Source organism: Mya arenaria, chromosome 11 (genome assembly GCF_026914265.1).
Source record: "Mya arenaria isolate MELC-2E11 chromosome 11, ASM2691426v1".
Classification (NCBI taxonomy): domain Eukaryota; kingdom Metazoa; phylum Mollusca; class Bivalvia; order Myida; family Myidae; genus Mya; species Mya arenaria.
Genome location: NC_069132.1, coordinates 18,819,155 through 18,825,154, shown reverse-complemented (window position 1 = coordinate 18,825,154; position 6,000 = coordinate 18,819,155).

Sequence of the window (6,000 nt, the reverse complement as noted above, 5' to 3'; positions counted from 1 at the left end):
TACAAAGTACATTGTATGGTGGTGACTTTTCATTCGCAGTTCAACATGTTTACGAGATGAATTAAGTTTTATTTATAGATAGCTCCGCCTTAACCGTGTCTTAACTCCGCCTTAACCATGTCTTAACTCCTCCTTACGTCTTTCGGAAATTTTCGCTATCACTCGGCTCTATCTAAACCAATTATGGATACTTTGGACCATGGACATTGCGAACGTTATTATGGACATTACGAATCATCTATATTATGACATTATGGACTATGATTTGGAAACAGGATGGATTATAAATTATTTCATGTCGAATAAAATAATATATGATATTACAACATGTTTTTGTCTATATAATAGTAATTAATACGCACATATGACATGAAATGAGATGTATGCAAAATGATACTTGACTCAAACACAACAAAATGTAAATCATTAGCATTAAATTATACTTCAGGAATGAAAAGACCCATTGCTGACAAAAGTTCAGATACAGTTTTTAAGTTTTACCAGTGCCGTAGCTACACTGATGTGATTTTTGGACATATAACAATTTCTATAGCTCTAAAAAAACCTCTTTTCGACTAACTTCATTTGCCTCAATGTACACAAACCATCGACCAAAGATACTCCAGAATGCAGCATTTTGCTTCTTGCGAAATAAAAATCGGGGGGGGGGGGGATGCCCCCGGGCCCCCATAGACATTTCTGTCTCGGTTTTTTTTAAGTCTGGCTATGGCACTGTTTACGTTCGCAAATTGATGTTTTATGGCTAAAAGTGATACTACAGTAACGTTTTCAGAAAAATGAAAAATGTCGGCAGTTTTCCAAACAATTTAGATCTGTTTTAGTGTGAGTAATCTTATTATTTGTATAGAAAGCATTGCTTTCTTGCCTTTTTGCAATGTTTAAGATTGCAAGTAATATTAGATTATTTAAAATTTACGAAGAAAAAAATCTAAATTTTCATTAAGTTGAAATTATTCACTAAGATGCCCCAGAGGTTTCTTACCTGGTAGCTGGAACTGTATGGATAAAATACACTTAGATTACAACTTCATATATCTCGTACATTATACTGTAACGAATATTATTTTATAGGCAAATAATAAAGTATTTTAATGATGAAGTCAATTTATTGCTAATAAACAATTATTACTTGCTGCTACCTTTTATACCCCACCCACACTCAACAGTCAGGGCTTTTTTCACATTTAGGTGAAGCGGACCTAGCCCTTTTGAGGGGAAAAATCGCGCGTTTGTTTTTCTAATCTAAGACTCACGATATCTATTTTTTCATGTTCTTGAAATCCCCCACTTGATTGTTATGGTTCACAGTGGCAGATCCCGTAATTCATAACTGGGGGACACAAGTGGGTTGGAGGGCTGTTCTTCCATCCACATGGATATTTTGTTTCAATGATGTATTGAAATTACACGTTTACACCATACATGCTTATTAAGATAGTAAATGTATAACATCAGACAAAACTAGGTGGATATCATTATGATGTCCATCAAAAGTTTCGTGGGTTTGCTGGAGCAGGTATTGAACAGGGACTTGCGTTAGAGGGGCGTTACTTAGGGGCACAACTTTTTGGACATGATCCCTCGAGTGGGCATGACATTAATATGTTTAAAATGTAGGAAGTGGGGTTTAGGGGTACTCCCCCTAGTATATTTTTAGTCTGAATTGGTGCATTATGGCGTGATTAAGTATTTTTTTCTGAGAAATATTGACAAAAAAAATTAACCTTTAAGTTTACTTGCGGGCCAACTGGGGGGACACAGGCCCTACAGCCCCCCCCCCCTCCACTTAACGACCCGCCCATGGTCCACTTGTAAATAAAATAAATGAACAATTTTTGCTTGCTTGGGTATATAAGTAAAAAAAACAGCTGACAGTGGCAGTATAAATCTGGGTCCGTGAGCCCAGCTCAGATACACCCAACTGCAATTGACTAAATAATATGGTGATTTATAACCCATTTAGGAACATTGATCGTCAAAATAAAATAAAAGATGAAGTTAATTTTAGTTTTTATTGTGAAATAAAGAGAGAGTACTCGGACTTACAACCGGGAATTTACAGGAGGTAGGCGAAGATGTTATCTCCCTTGCTTGATTCTACGGAAATCAACGAAAGAACATCTGATTCGTTAGCTCCGCCCATTCACCTTCGTTTCTTTCGGTGACATTTACCATATAAGGTATAGGCGAAATCGTCTATCCTTGTAATTCTGAACTTGTCAATTGACTTTTGTAAACCTGGACTTGTTGGACTGCAAATGTTCATTTTACGAATACGAGTGTAGACTGTATGATTGCAGTTTTACATATGCATGATTCGGCTTTCTAAATTACATCATCATATTGTTAAAGGCAAGTTATACGATCTATGTTTTAGTGAGTTTATACAGGGTCGATCTGACAAATATACATTTTGACTACTCTAATGACAAATGACAAATCAATACGGAAAAACTGACGAATAGAAACAACAAATAGCACGTCTACACTGGCAAATGTAAGAGATATTTAGTACGATTAAGAAGCACATTGTGGGAATTACACGTCTGGACTTTTGGCAACGAATAGCCTCCATAGTTATTTGCTGTACATGTTGTTTTGTCGGTAACGATCAAGCCATTTAGGTGTATGATCACAATGTTAACGGTATGACGAATATTTGTCCGTGCTATGCTGACGTTATGATGACATCTTGAGTGCGCCAGCATATTGTTTAGGAGATTGGAATTTGATAACGTGTTTTGCTATGTTACACAACATTTTGCAATACATTCGGTGGCATAGTGATGCCCGTGATTTCTGATTGATAAAACAAAGCGAATGAAAACAGGTTAAAATGTGCATAAACCATGTTCATTGATTTATATTTATTATTTATTATACCTCATTTATATAGCACTCTTTTCATAAAGCAATATACGTTTAAAAGTGGTTTACAATACATATACACAAGCTCACGCAACATATCAAAACAACTTATTAAGCTACAGATGTGTGATTACACTCATCCTTATATATTATTTTAAGAACTTAATTTCAGACTATAAAACATTATTAAAAAAGACAATAAGACAAAATAACATTAACTTAAATAAAAGGTAAATGACTATGTGAATTGTTTTAAAAATAAAGCTTAGTGATATTGTAAAATAAACCTAAAATCCATTACAATTATATTAGCAAAATAAGATAAAAAGGTACACTTTACATGTTTGAAAATATAAATGATCTGCACTCAGTTAATGAGCATGTTTCATACCATATCATACCATTATCCTTTTACGTAAGTACATGTGATTGAATATTAAAATCGAAACGTCACAAATGTGGAAACGCACGGCAACAGATCTATTCCTACCCAGAGTGCTAAAACGTGCCCCAGACATAGGATCATCTTCCCTTCTCAAAGACAAAAATAAAGTGCGTTGGGGTTCCATGAAAGACGATTGTAACGCCGCATAACAGCATCGCCGCATAAACGAAATCGACCACTTTTATGCGGTGATTTTCAACGCATAAACAGGACTTTCTTATGTGGCAAAAAGGCACACTTTCGCCGCATAAAAAACAATTAAAACACATACTAGTACAATAGTGGTTGATAAAGTTTCATCAAGATCGGAGTTTTTTGTGTCCACTTAACCAAGCTTTGAACTAGACTTTTAGAGACGTAAATTCTGACAAAGATTTAGTAAGATCTGTTTAAATGTGAACCAAACCAATTCATCTTCTGCGAAAACGCTTGCAATGGCCCTATTAAAGGCGGGATATATGTTACGACAACGCACAACACCGTCATTTGGGACAATTAGAAAATTGAATCGTCGTATGACGTTACATATATTATCGCCTTTTTGTCAGACTGACGGGCATGTACCCTTGACAATGTGCACTTTCATCGTCATTTCAAACGTTTCTAGAAAAGTCAATTGTTAACGACGGACAAACAACATAAATTAATCCTCACAGCTCCACATGTGTTCTTTGTGCTCAGATGAGCTAAGAACTATTTCCTTGTCAAGAACCACTCGTTATTGTGCGATTGTGAAATTTATTCACGTCTAGGTCATCAGCGTATACCCCTGGTTACCAGGGCAACGAAAGGAAAACTTTTGAAGATTATATTGTTTCCAAAACAATCAACATAACATTAGTTTTGGGCACTTGATCAAGAGGACTCAGATGACTGATATATATAGGGTCATCATGGACGTCTTTCGTTTATTGAATGTGTTTTTATGCACTTGTCATTTGTAACCAAGACAATGTAGAACACTCCAAGGGGAGTAATAATTTATTTTCAACTTTCAATTTTGGCTCAACCTTAAAATTATACCTTAAATTTGACCAATTTGCCTACCTTCTTTTGCTACGCCCTAATCTTAATCATCATCATAACCAACAACACCATCACAACCACCATCATCATCACCACAATCACAACCACCACTACCATCATCTTCCCCACAACCATCCTAATCATCAAAATCATCATCATCATCATCATCATCATCATCATCATCATCACCATCGTTTTTGTTGAAATAATTTTTAGCTTTATAATAAATGGTTAAGTTATTCCTCTTCATGTGGCAAAAAGGCACAGTTGCGTCCCATACAAGCAATTTTCCGCTAATGCGTTGAACGTCGCCGCATAAACGTGGTCGCCCTGTTTATGCGTCGAAAATCACCGCATAAACGAAAAAAACACACGTTTATGTGGCGATGCTGCTATGCGGAGTTACAGACGACGCCGATTGAACGTTACACTCATCACATTTTTTAAACTAGTAGATAGATCGCGGATGCATCGAAACATAATAACAGTCGGGCAGAAATACTGATGCACTTCACACAGTATGTTAACCATAATGTTTGAGGAAGAAGTGAGTTTTAAGTGTCTTCTTAAAAGAACGTTTTATATCCTCGGATTTGAGAGGGAAGGAGTTCCACAGTTTTGATCGCCGCATTCATACAACTTCGTTCTCCAAATGTGACTACGAATATTCCTTGAAATCACTAATGTGGGCGCTTCGTTCTTTGATAGTAGATTGCACTTAGGGTCGTGAACTTCGAAATAGTTCTTCATATATATCCTGGCGATTGTACATGTAAAGCTTTGAATGTAGTAGTCAGTATTCTGTATTCATTTTTTGTTTGTTCTGGTAGCAAAAGTAATTCCTTAAGTGTAGGAGAAATATTACTGAAACGAAATGTACGTGTAATGAGACGGGAAGCAGTATTCTGTATATTTTGAAATTTCTTGAGTTTTTTTGGGCACCATAGGGTAATCCGTTACAGTAATCCATTCTTGAAGTGACTAGCAAATTTGCAAAAAATTGTGGCATTTGATGTCAAATATTGCCTGATGTGTTTTCAATACCCAGACAATCACACCACCTCTTCTTATCCCGTCAATACCCAGACAATCACACCACCTCTTATTATCCCTTCAATACCCAGACAATCACACCACCTCGTCTTATCCCTTCAATACCCAGACAATCACACCACCTCGTCTTATCCCTGCATTACCCAGACAATCACACCACCTCGTCTTAAACCCTTCAATACCCAGACAATCACACCACCTCGTCTTATCCCTTCAATACCCAGACAAGCACACCACCTCGTCTTATCCCTGCATTACCCAGACAATCACACCACCTCGTCTTATCCCTTCAATACCCAGACAATCACACCACCTCGTCTTATCCCTTCAATACCCAGACAATCACACCACCTCGTCTTATCCCTTCAATACCCAGACAATCACACCACCTCGTCTTATCCCTTCAATACCCAGACAAGCACACCACCTCGTCTTATCCCTTCAATACCCAGACAATCACACCACCTCGTCTTATCCCTTCAATACCCAGACAAGCACACCACCTCGTCTTATCCCGTTAATACCAAGACAGTCACAGCGCTCTTCTTATCTCTTAAATACCCAGACAATAACCCCATCCCCCCTCT